Source organism: Lolium rigidum, chromosome 2 (genome assembly GCF_022539505.1).
Source record: "Lolium rigidum isolate FL_2022 chromosome 2, APGP_CSIRO_Lrig_0.1, whole genome shotgun sequence".
Lineage (NCBI taxonomy): Eukaryota > Viridiplantae > Streptophyta > Magnoliopsida > Poales > Poaceae > Lolium > Lolium rigidum.
The window spans coordinates 252,218,180-252,228,728 of NC_061509.1; positions in this window are offsets into that span (position 1 = coordinate 252,218,180).

Sequence of the window (10,549 nt, forward strand, 5' to 3'; positions counted from 1 at the left end):
TGATGCACTGAAGCCCATAAACAAAAAGGAGACCACGGAGAAACTCGTGGATTGGGGGAGAAAGACCTCGGATGAGGTGGTCAACGAAACTGACCCGGTAATCGATTGGAGGCCTTGGGTAGCTCTCCTCCTTGGGGAACTGGAGCGAGTTCTCATTCTTGCTGAATCTCATCTTCTTCAGCATGTTGATGTCTTGGGCAGAGATCTTGGATCTCTCCCACTCGGCGCTTCCCAGATCCGCTGTCGCCATCTTCGACTCTGGCGTGCTGTGCCTAGTCAAACGGATGCGGGGCGGCATCAATGGGCTTGGCGGCGAAGGGTGTGAATGTGTTTGAGCGCTTGAAGCAATGGCAGCAATGGAGGATTTTGCAGCGGAGAAGTAGAGATGCGGCGCGAGTGAAAAGACTAGAGGAGGAAGACGATGCCTTTATATAGAGGTGCGGCGAATCGACGCGCCGTTCGATTGAGAGATTGCGGGACAGATGGTGTACACGTGGACAAGGGGTAAAAAGTAATTTCATATAGACGGGAAAGTGCAGCAGCTACAGTACGTGCGCCAGGAAAAGCGGAGGACGTGTGTCCCCCACTTGCGCGACGTGTCAAACTGGTACGAAATTTGGGTCCACAAGACAGAGGGAGAGAGGTTCTCGCGTTTTCCCGATATAGTAATCGTGGCTATCGTCAGCAATGATGTCACCTTGGTAAGAGAAAATCTCGGATATGACAGTTTGTAAGAATGGCGGCAGCAGAAGATTGTTTCGAGAGCTTTTGTACAAATACAAGTTTTTGCCCAAATGCTCGGGGGCTACTTTGGAAAAAAGAAAAATTCGAGTATGACAAAATAGAAATGTCGAGAGCCTATGACCAAATACAAGCATTAGTTCATAGCCTCGGGGGCTACTCCCATCGGGAGCGCTGGTCGCGCACCCGATAAATATAAAAGGTTCGAGAAAGAATGAAAATATATTGACATGAGGCAATAAAATGTTGAGCCTACAACCAAGCACAAGTCCTTGGCTGTAGCCTCGGGGGCTACTCCCATCGGGAACGCTATTCGCGTGCCCGATGAAATTATAAAAAGAGAGAGAAAGAAGAAAAAAGAAGAAGTGAGCATATTTCGAGTTATACAAATAACTCTACATATACTCCCATCGGGAAGGCAAAATAAGTCATACATTGACTCGATAAAATGTGCTATTCCAGCAGCCGAAAAAGCACTCGACAATATATTCTCAGAGCGCCAAAGTAGCGAATAATCTCTGAATGCCGCAAAACATTGCGAAGGTAAGACCCCAGATCCGTTCTGAGCGGCGTAGCGCCGTCTCTGACGTCGGTTTGCTAATTTTTTCCGTATCAACAGATACGAAGAAAAATCCTAACGGACGCGTTAGGTACCCGATAAAATATGACTGGGACTCGACAGAATGGTAAGACCTTAAGCGGCACCCTGTCGAAGTTTACACCAGTATCTCGAGATCATGTCCAGGGACGTGATCTTGAAGTAGATTTTTGCGGATTGCCACTAGAGCAGTTAACTAGTACCTGATCCGTCAGATGAACTAGCCCCAACTACCATTATCCCTGTACAATATAGAATTGCATATTTAAAAGATATGAGATAAATTCGGCAGATGTATTGAATGGTTAAAGTTGGAGATTTTCCCTGACTTTGCAATTCAAGCAAAATCTCGGGGGCTACTGACATAGGCATCCCCAATGGGCCTACCGAAGATGCTACCCGGGGTTTATTGAAGGCCCATGACCCAAAGAACAAGAAGATTCGGAAGCCCAAGATACTGTTAAGGAAAGCTAGAGTTGTATTAGGAAACCATACTTGTAATCTTGCGGGACGGGTCAGAAACCCTCCCGGATTCTGTAAACTTGTGTATTACGAAACCCTCGGCTCCACCTCCTATATAAGGGGGAGTCGAGGGACAAAGAGATGATCGAATTTACTGTCAACACAACCCTAGCTTTATATTCGTCGAGTACTTTTCGGCTGAAACCTTCGAGATCTACTTGCCCTCTACATCCACTAAACCCTAGTCTACAATCCGTAGGCATTGACAAGTTAATACCTTGTCATCTGGTCACCGTCGCGTACTCCACTTCCGCAAAAAATCAAAGCGCCGCCGCCCTCTAAACGCCACCTCCTCCCGAGCGCCAAGCCTATGCTCCTACGAGCGGGTCGGCCCCGAACCGGTGCTTGTGCGCCACCTCCTCCCGAGCGTCGCCACCACCAATGCCCCGTCGAGCGTCTGCGGAGCAAAGGACGATGGCGATTTGGGCCGCCATGGCCGCCCCCGGTACCCGTTTAAATCGATTTGAGCGCCCGCCCAAGCGGTTCCTACCTGCGACAGGCAACCAGCGCCAACGAGGTCGGGTCCCGCTGTGCCGCTGCACGCCGCCACTGTTAATGGCGTCAAACAGAGGAGGAGAGGGAGAGCTGATGTCTACGGGTGCTTCTATTCTTGTAGACAGTGTTGGGCCTCCAAGAGCAGAGGTTTGTAGAACAGCAGCAAGTTTCCCTTAAGTGGATCACCCAAGGTTTATCGAACTCAGGGAGGAAGAGGTCAAAGATATCCCTCTCATGCAACCCTGCAACCACAAAGAAAGAAGTCTCTTGTGTCCCCAACACACCTAATAGGTGCACTAGTTCGGCGAAGAGATAGTGAAATACAAGTGGTATGAATGAATATGAGCAGTAGCAATGGCACCAGAAAAGTGCTTGCTGGCGTGCAGATGATGGTAGTAATATTGCAGGAAGTAAAGATGCAGTAAAACGAAGAAACAAGCAGCGATAGCGATATTTAGGAACAAGGCCTAGGGATCATACTTTCACTAGTGGACACTCTCAACATTGATCACATAACAGAATAAATAGATAGATGCTAGACTCTACACCCTCTTGTTGGATGATGAACACCACTAATCGTGTAGGATTACACGAACCCTCAATGCCGGAGTTAACAAGCTCCACAATATTCAATGTTCATATTTAAATAACCTTAGAGTGCATGACATATCAACATAACCAAACCAAGTACTAACATAGCATGCACACCGTCACCTTCACACTACGAAAGGAGGAATAGATCACATCAATACTATCATAGCAATAGTTAACTTCATAATCTACAAGAGATCACAATCATAGCCTACGCCAAGTACTACACGATGCACACACTATCACCATTACACCGTGCAGGAGGAATAAACTACTTTAATAACATCACTAGAGTAGAACACAGATAAATTGTGATACAAAACACATTGCAATCATAAAGAGATATAAATAAGCACTTCACTATGCCATTCATAACAATGAATAAGTATTCTGTGAAATATAGCCTAAGAGACCCACACGGTGCACACACTCGTCACCTTTACACACGTGGGACAAGGAGTCTCCGGAGATCACATAAGTAAAATCCACTTGACTAGCACAATGACATCTAGATTACAAGCATCATCATATAAATCTCAATCATGTAAGGCAGCTCATGAGATTATTGTATTGAAGCACATAGGAGAGAGATGAACCACATAGCTACCGGTACAGCCCCGAGCCTCGATGGAGAACTACTCCCTCCTCATGGGAGACAACAGCGTTGATGAAGATGGCGGTGGTGTCGATGGAGAAGCCTTCCGGGGCACTTCCCCGTCCCGGCGGCGTGCCGGAACAGAGACTCCTGTCCCCCAGATCTTGGCTTCGCGATGGCGGCGGCTCTGGAAGGTTTTCTTTTGTTTCGTCGAACGTCGTAGGGTTTTCGCGACGGAGACTTTAAGTAGGCGGAAGGGCAGCCTCGGAGGGGGCCTGGTGGGCCCACACACTAGGGCGGTGCCCCCCCCCCCCTCTGGCCGCGCCAGGGTGTTGTGTGGGGCCCCCAGGGCTTCCCTCTGGCGGCTCTCGGGTGTTCTGGAAGCTTCGTCCAAAAATAGGATGCTGGGCGTTGATTTCGTCCGATTCCGAGAATATTTCCTTACTAGGATTTCGGAACCAAAAACAGCGAGAAAACGAGAACCGGCCCTTCGGCATCTCGTCAATAGGTTAGTTCCGGAAAACGCATAATAATGACATAAAGTATGCGTAAAACATGTAGATATCATCAATAATGTGGCATGGAACATAAGAAATTATCGATACGTCGGAGACGTATCGCATCCCCAAGCTTAGTTCTCTGCTCGTCCCGAGCGTGTAAACGATAACAAAGATAATTTCTGGAGTGATATGCCATCATAACCTTGATCATACTATTGTAAGCATATGTAATGAATGCAGCGATCAAAACAATGGTAATGACATGAGTAAACAACTCGAATCATAAAGCAAAGACTTTTCATGAATAGTACTTCAAGACAAGCATCAATAAGTCTTGCATAAGAGTTAACTCATAAAGCAATAAATCAAAGTAAAGGTATTGAAGCAACACAAAGGAAGATTAAGTTTCAGCGGTTGCTTTCAACTTATAACATGTATATCTCATGGATATTGTCAATGTAAAGTAATATAACAAGTGCAATATGCAAGTATGTAGGAATCAATGCACAGTTCACACAAGTGTTTGTTTCTTGAGGTGGAGAGAAATAGGTGAACTGACTCAACATAAAAGTAAAAGAAAGGTCCTTCAAAGAGGAAAGCATCGATTTCTATATTTGTGCTAGAGCTTTGGTTTTGAAAACATGAAACAATTTTGTCAACGGTAGTAATAAAGCACATGTATCATGTAAATTATATCTTACAAGTTGCAAGCCTCATGCATAGTATACTAATAGTGCCCGCACCTTGTCCTAATTAGCTTGGATTACCGGGATTATCATCGCAATACACATGTTTTAACCAAGTGTCACAAAGGGGTACCTCTATGCCGCCCGTACAAAGGTCTAAGGAGAAAGTTCGCATTGGATTTCTCGCTTTTGATTATTCTCAACTTAGACATCCATACCGGGACAACATAGACAACAGATAATGGACTCCTCTTTAATGCATAAGCATGTAGCAACAATTAATGTTCTCATATGAGATTGAGGATATATGTCCAAAATCGAAACTTCCACCATGATTCATGGCTTTAGTTGGCGGCCCAATGTTCTTCTCTAACAATATGCATGCTCTAACCATTAAATGAGTGGTAAATCTCCCTTACTTCAGACAAGACGGACATGCATAGCAACTCACAAGGTATTCAACAAAGAGTTGATGGCGTCCCTAGGAACATGGTTATCGCACAACAAACAACTTAATAAGAGATAAAGTGCATAAGTACATATTCAATACCACAATAGTTTTTAAGCTATTTTGTCCCATGAGCTATATATTGCAAAGGCGAATGATGGAAATTTAAAGGTAGCACTCAAGCAATTTACTTTGGAATGGCGGAGAAATACCATGTAGTAGGTAGGTATGGTGGACACAAATGGCATAGTGGTTGGATGCATGAGAAGTATTCCCTCTCGATACATGGTTTAGGCTAGCAAGGTTATTTGAAACAAACACAAGGATGAACGGTGCAGCAAAACTCACATAAAAGACATATTGTAAACATTATAAGACTCTACACCGTCTTCCTTGTTGTTCAAAACTCAATACTAGAAATTATCTAGACTTTAGAGGGACCAAATATGCAAATCAAATTTTAGCAAGCTCTATGTATTTCTTCATTAATAGGTGCAAAGTATATGATGCAAGAGCTTAAACATGAGCACAACAATTGCCAGTATCAAATTATTCAAGACATTTTATAATTACTACATGTAGCATTTCCCGATTCCAACCATATAACAATTTAACGAAGAAGATTCAACCTTCGCCATGAATACTATGAGTAAAGCCTAAGGACATATTTGTCCATATGCAACAACGGAGCGTGTCTCTCTCCCACACAATGAATGCTAGGATCCATTTTATTCAAACAAAAACAAAAACAAAAACAAACCGACGCTCCAAGCAAAGTACATAAGATGTGACCGAATAAAAATATAGTTTCAAGAGTAGTGACCTGATAAGTTGTCGATGAAGAAGGGGATGCCTTGGGCATCCCAAAGCTTAGATGCTTGAGTCTTCTTGAAATATGCAGGGATGAACCACGGGGGCATCCCCAAGCTTAGACTCTTCACTCTTCTTGATCATAGTATATCATCCTCCTCTCTTGACCCTTGAAAACTTCCTCCACACCAAACTCAAAACAAACTCATTAGAGGGTTAGTGCATAATCAAAAATTCACATATTCAGAGGTGACACAATTATTCTTAACACTTCTGGACATTGCACAAAGCTTCTGAAAGTTAATGGAACAAAGAAATCCATCAAACATAGCAAAAGAGGCAATGCGAAATAAAAGGCAGAATCTGTCAAAACAGAACAGTCCGTAAAGACGAATTTTAAAATGGCACCAGACTTGCTCAGATGAAAATGCTCAAATTGAATGAAAGTTGCGTACATATCTGAGGATCACTCACGTAAATTGGCATAATTTTCTGAGTTACCTACAGTAAAATTAGGCCCAGATTCGTGACAGCAAGAAATCTGTTTCTCGCTGCAGTAATCCAAATCTAGTATGAACTTTACTATCAAAGACTTTACTTGGCACAACAATGCAACAAAACTAAGATAAGGAGAGGTTGCTACAGTAGTAACAACTTCCAAGACACAAATATAAAACAAAAGTACTCGTAGTAAAATAAACACATGGGTTATCTCCCAAGAAGTGCTTTCTTTATAGCCATTAAGATGGGCTCAGCAGCTTTAATGATGCACTCGCAAGAAATAGTAGTTGAAGCAAAAGAGAGCATCAAGAGGCAAATTCAAAACAAATTTAAGTCTAACATGCTTCCTATGAAAAGGAATCTTGTAAATAAACAAGTTCATGAAGAGCAAAGTAACAAGCATAGGAAGATAGAACAAGTGTAGCTTCAAAAATTTCAGCACATAGAGAGGTGTTTTAGTAACATGAAAATTTCTACAACCATATTTTCCTCTCTCATAATAACTTTCAGTAGCAACATGAGCAAACTCAACAATATAACTATCACATAAAGCATTCTTATCATGAGTCTCATGCATAAAATTATTACTCTCCACATAGGCATAATCAATTTTATTAGTTGTAGTGGGAGCAAATTCAACAAAGTAGCTATCATTATTATTCTCATCATCAAATATAGGAGGCATATTGTAATCATAATCAAATTTATCCTCCATAATAGGCGGCACCAAAAGACCACTATCATTATAATCATCATAAATAGGAGGCAAAGTATCATCAAAGAAAATTTTCTCCTCAATGCTTGGGGGACTAAAAATATCATACTCATCAAAACCAGCTTCCCCAAGCTTAGAATTTTCCATATCATTAGCAACAATGGTGTTCAAAGAGTTCATACTAATATCATTGCTACTAGCATGCAAATAAGGTTCCATAGGTTTTTTAATTTTCGCATCAAACCATCCATGTCTTAAATCAGGAAATAGAATAAGAAGCTCATTGTTGTCCATTATGCCTAACTAGTGTAAACAAGAAACAAAAAGATGCAATTGCAGGATCTAAAGGAAATATCTTCGAGCACACACACAACGGCAACAGAAAAGTACTTTACATGGGACCGGAGTATGAGTGCCTTTTACCTTTCCTCACCGGCAACGGCGCCAGAAAAGTGCTTGATGTCTACGGGTGCTTCTATTCTTGTAGACAGTGTTGGGCCTCCAAGAGCAGAGGTTTGTAGAACAAGACAGCAAGTTTCCCTTAAGTGGATCACCCAAGGTTTATCGAACTCGTGGAGGAAGAGGTCAAAGATATCCCTCTCATGCAACCCTGCAACCACAAAGCAAGAAGTCTCTTGTGTCCCCAACACACCTAATAGGTGCACTAGTTCGGCGAAGAGATAGTGAAATACAAGTGGTATGAATGAATATGAGAAGTAGCAATGGCACCGTAAAAGTGCTTGTCGGCGTGCAGATGATGGTAGTAATATTGCAGAAGTAAAGATGCAGAAAAACAAGAAACAAGCAGACGATAGCGTATTTAGGAACAAGGCCTAGGGATCATACTTTCACTAGTGGACACTCTCAACATTGATCACATAACAGAATAAATAGATAGATGCTAGACTCTACACCCTCTTGTTGGATGATGAACACCACTAATCGTGTAGGATTACACGAACCCTCAATGCCGGAGTTAACAAGCTCCACAATATTCAATGTTCATATTTAAATAACCTTAGAGTGCATGACATATCAACATAACCAAACCAAGTACTAACATAGCATGCACACTGTCACCTTCACACTACGAAAGGAGGAATAGATCACATCAATACTATCATAGCAATAGTTAACTTCATAATCTACAAGAGATCACAATCATAGCCTACGCCAAGTACTACACGATGCACACACTCGTCACCATTACACCGTGCAGGAGGAATAAACTACTTTAATAACATCACTAGAGTAGCACACAGATAAATTGTGATACAAAACACATTGCAATCATAAAGAGATATAAATAAGCACTTCACTATGCCATTCATACAGAACTCAAGTATTAGGCGGAAGGAGCACATAGCCAACAGCATAGGCTCTCATTTCCCCCCTCCAGTTTCTCTCTCCTCCTTATCTTGAGAGTCGTCTTCAACCTCCCGCTTGTTCCCCTGTACTCCCCCGGCGGCTATGCTGTCCGGCGTGGATATGGGAGGACGAAGCGGGTTGCACATAGTAGGTTTAGTGTCTTCGGCTGGATGCCGGTAGTGGGCTTTATGCCCTTAGTTTGGAGTTCAACGCCAGTTTCGTTTGGCCAGATCTGGTGCTTTTCGGGATGGAAGGCTCTTGCTGCGGTGCTCCATCGGTTGGAGCCGAGGACGGTGAGAGTTTCTTCCATCTGGAGCTCCATAAATAAGGCTATGGTCTTCTTGCTCTTGCTCTGGAACTTCGTCTCTGTTAATCTTCTCCTGGCCGGCCATGGTGGTGAGGGGGAGAAGAAAAGCATAGCGATGTTCTGTGAAGCTGGAGGAAGGCTTGCGGGCTTATTCCTTCTGGTGCTGCTGCTCGGTACTGGTTGGCTGTCCTTGAGACTCTCCGACGAGCTCCTGAGGTGGGAGGTTGGTGGAGGTGTTGCAGAGGCCGGAAGCCCCTTCAATAAGGGCAATTTTGGCCATCTCTCGATCTTATGGCGTCGTGCAGCGAAGCTTTTTCCGGCCAGCCGAGGCGGCGAGGGGAAGAAGAAGAGCGAAGTTGCGCCCTTCAGATCTGGAGTTTGGCGGGGACGTGGCTTAGGTGCAGCTACATCTGGGAGCGACTTCTCGACGGTGAGCTCGCCGTCGACTTTCATGGCTGAAGGGCAGCTGCTCCCTCCCTTGTTGCTGGTGACTGACGGCCAGCGAAAGGTTCAAAACCTCCAGGCCGATGTGCCATGTCGGAGGCCCTCAACACCCGGCGCGGTTTGCTCCCATCGTTTCGCCCCAAGTGGCTTGCTCCCCGGCGGCGTTGCGGTTGTCCGTGCCTGGCTGAAGCTCGGTGGAGATGGAGCAGGATCCGATTGCATTGTCCAAGTTAGATCTAGGGTCCTCTTAGCAATTTGTCAGGACTTATCTGTAATTTTCTTTATCTGTATGGTCCTTTTAATATGTAACTCCACCGACGGTTATTAATGCACCTCTCAGTCCTTCGGGACTGTTCCCTGTTCAAAAAAAAAAAACTATGCCATTCATAACAGCGAATAAGTATTCTGTGAAATATAGCCTAAGAGACCCACACGGTGCACACACTGTCACCTTTACACACGTGGGACAAGGAGTCTCCGGAGATCACATAAGTAAAATCCACTTGACTAGCACAATGACATCTAGATTACAAGCATCATCATATGAATCTCAATCATGTAAGGCAGCTCATGAGATTATTGTATTGAAGCACATAGGAGAGAGACGAACCACATAGCTACCAGTACAGCCCCCGAGCCTCGATGGAGAACTACTCCCTCCTCATGGGAGACAACAGCCGTTGATGAAGATGGCGGTGGTGTCGATGGAGAAGCCTTCCTGGGGCACTTCCCCGTCCCGGCGGCGTGCCGGAACGAGACTCCGTCCCCCAGATCTTGGCTTCGCGATGGCGGCGGCTCTGGAAGGTTTTCTCTGGTTTCGTCGAACGTCGTAGGGTTTTCGCGACGGAGACTTTAAGTAGGCGGAAGGGCAGCCTCGGAGGGGGCCTGGTGGGCCCACACACTAGGGCGGCGCGGCCCCCCCTCTGGCCGCGCCAGGGTGTTGTGTGGGGCCCCCAGGGCTTCCCTCTGGCGGCTCTCGGGTGTTCTGGAAGCTTCGTCCAAAAATAGGATGCTGGGCATTGATTTCGTCCGATTCCGAGAATATTTCCTTACTAGGATTTCCGGAACCAAAAACAGCAGAAAACAGGAACTGGCCCTTCGGCATCTCGTCAATAGGTTAGTTCCGGAAAACGCATAATAATGACATAAAGTATGCATAAAACATGTAGATATCATCAATAATGTGGCATGGAACATAAGAAATTATCGATACATCGGAGACGTATCA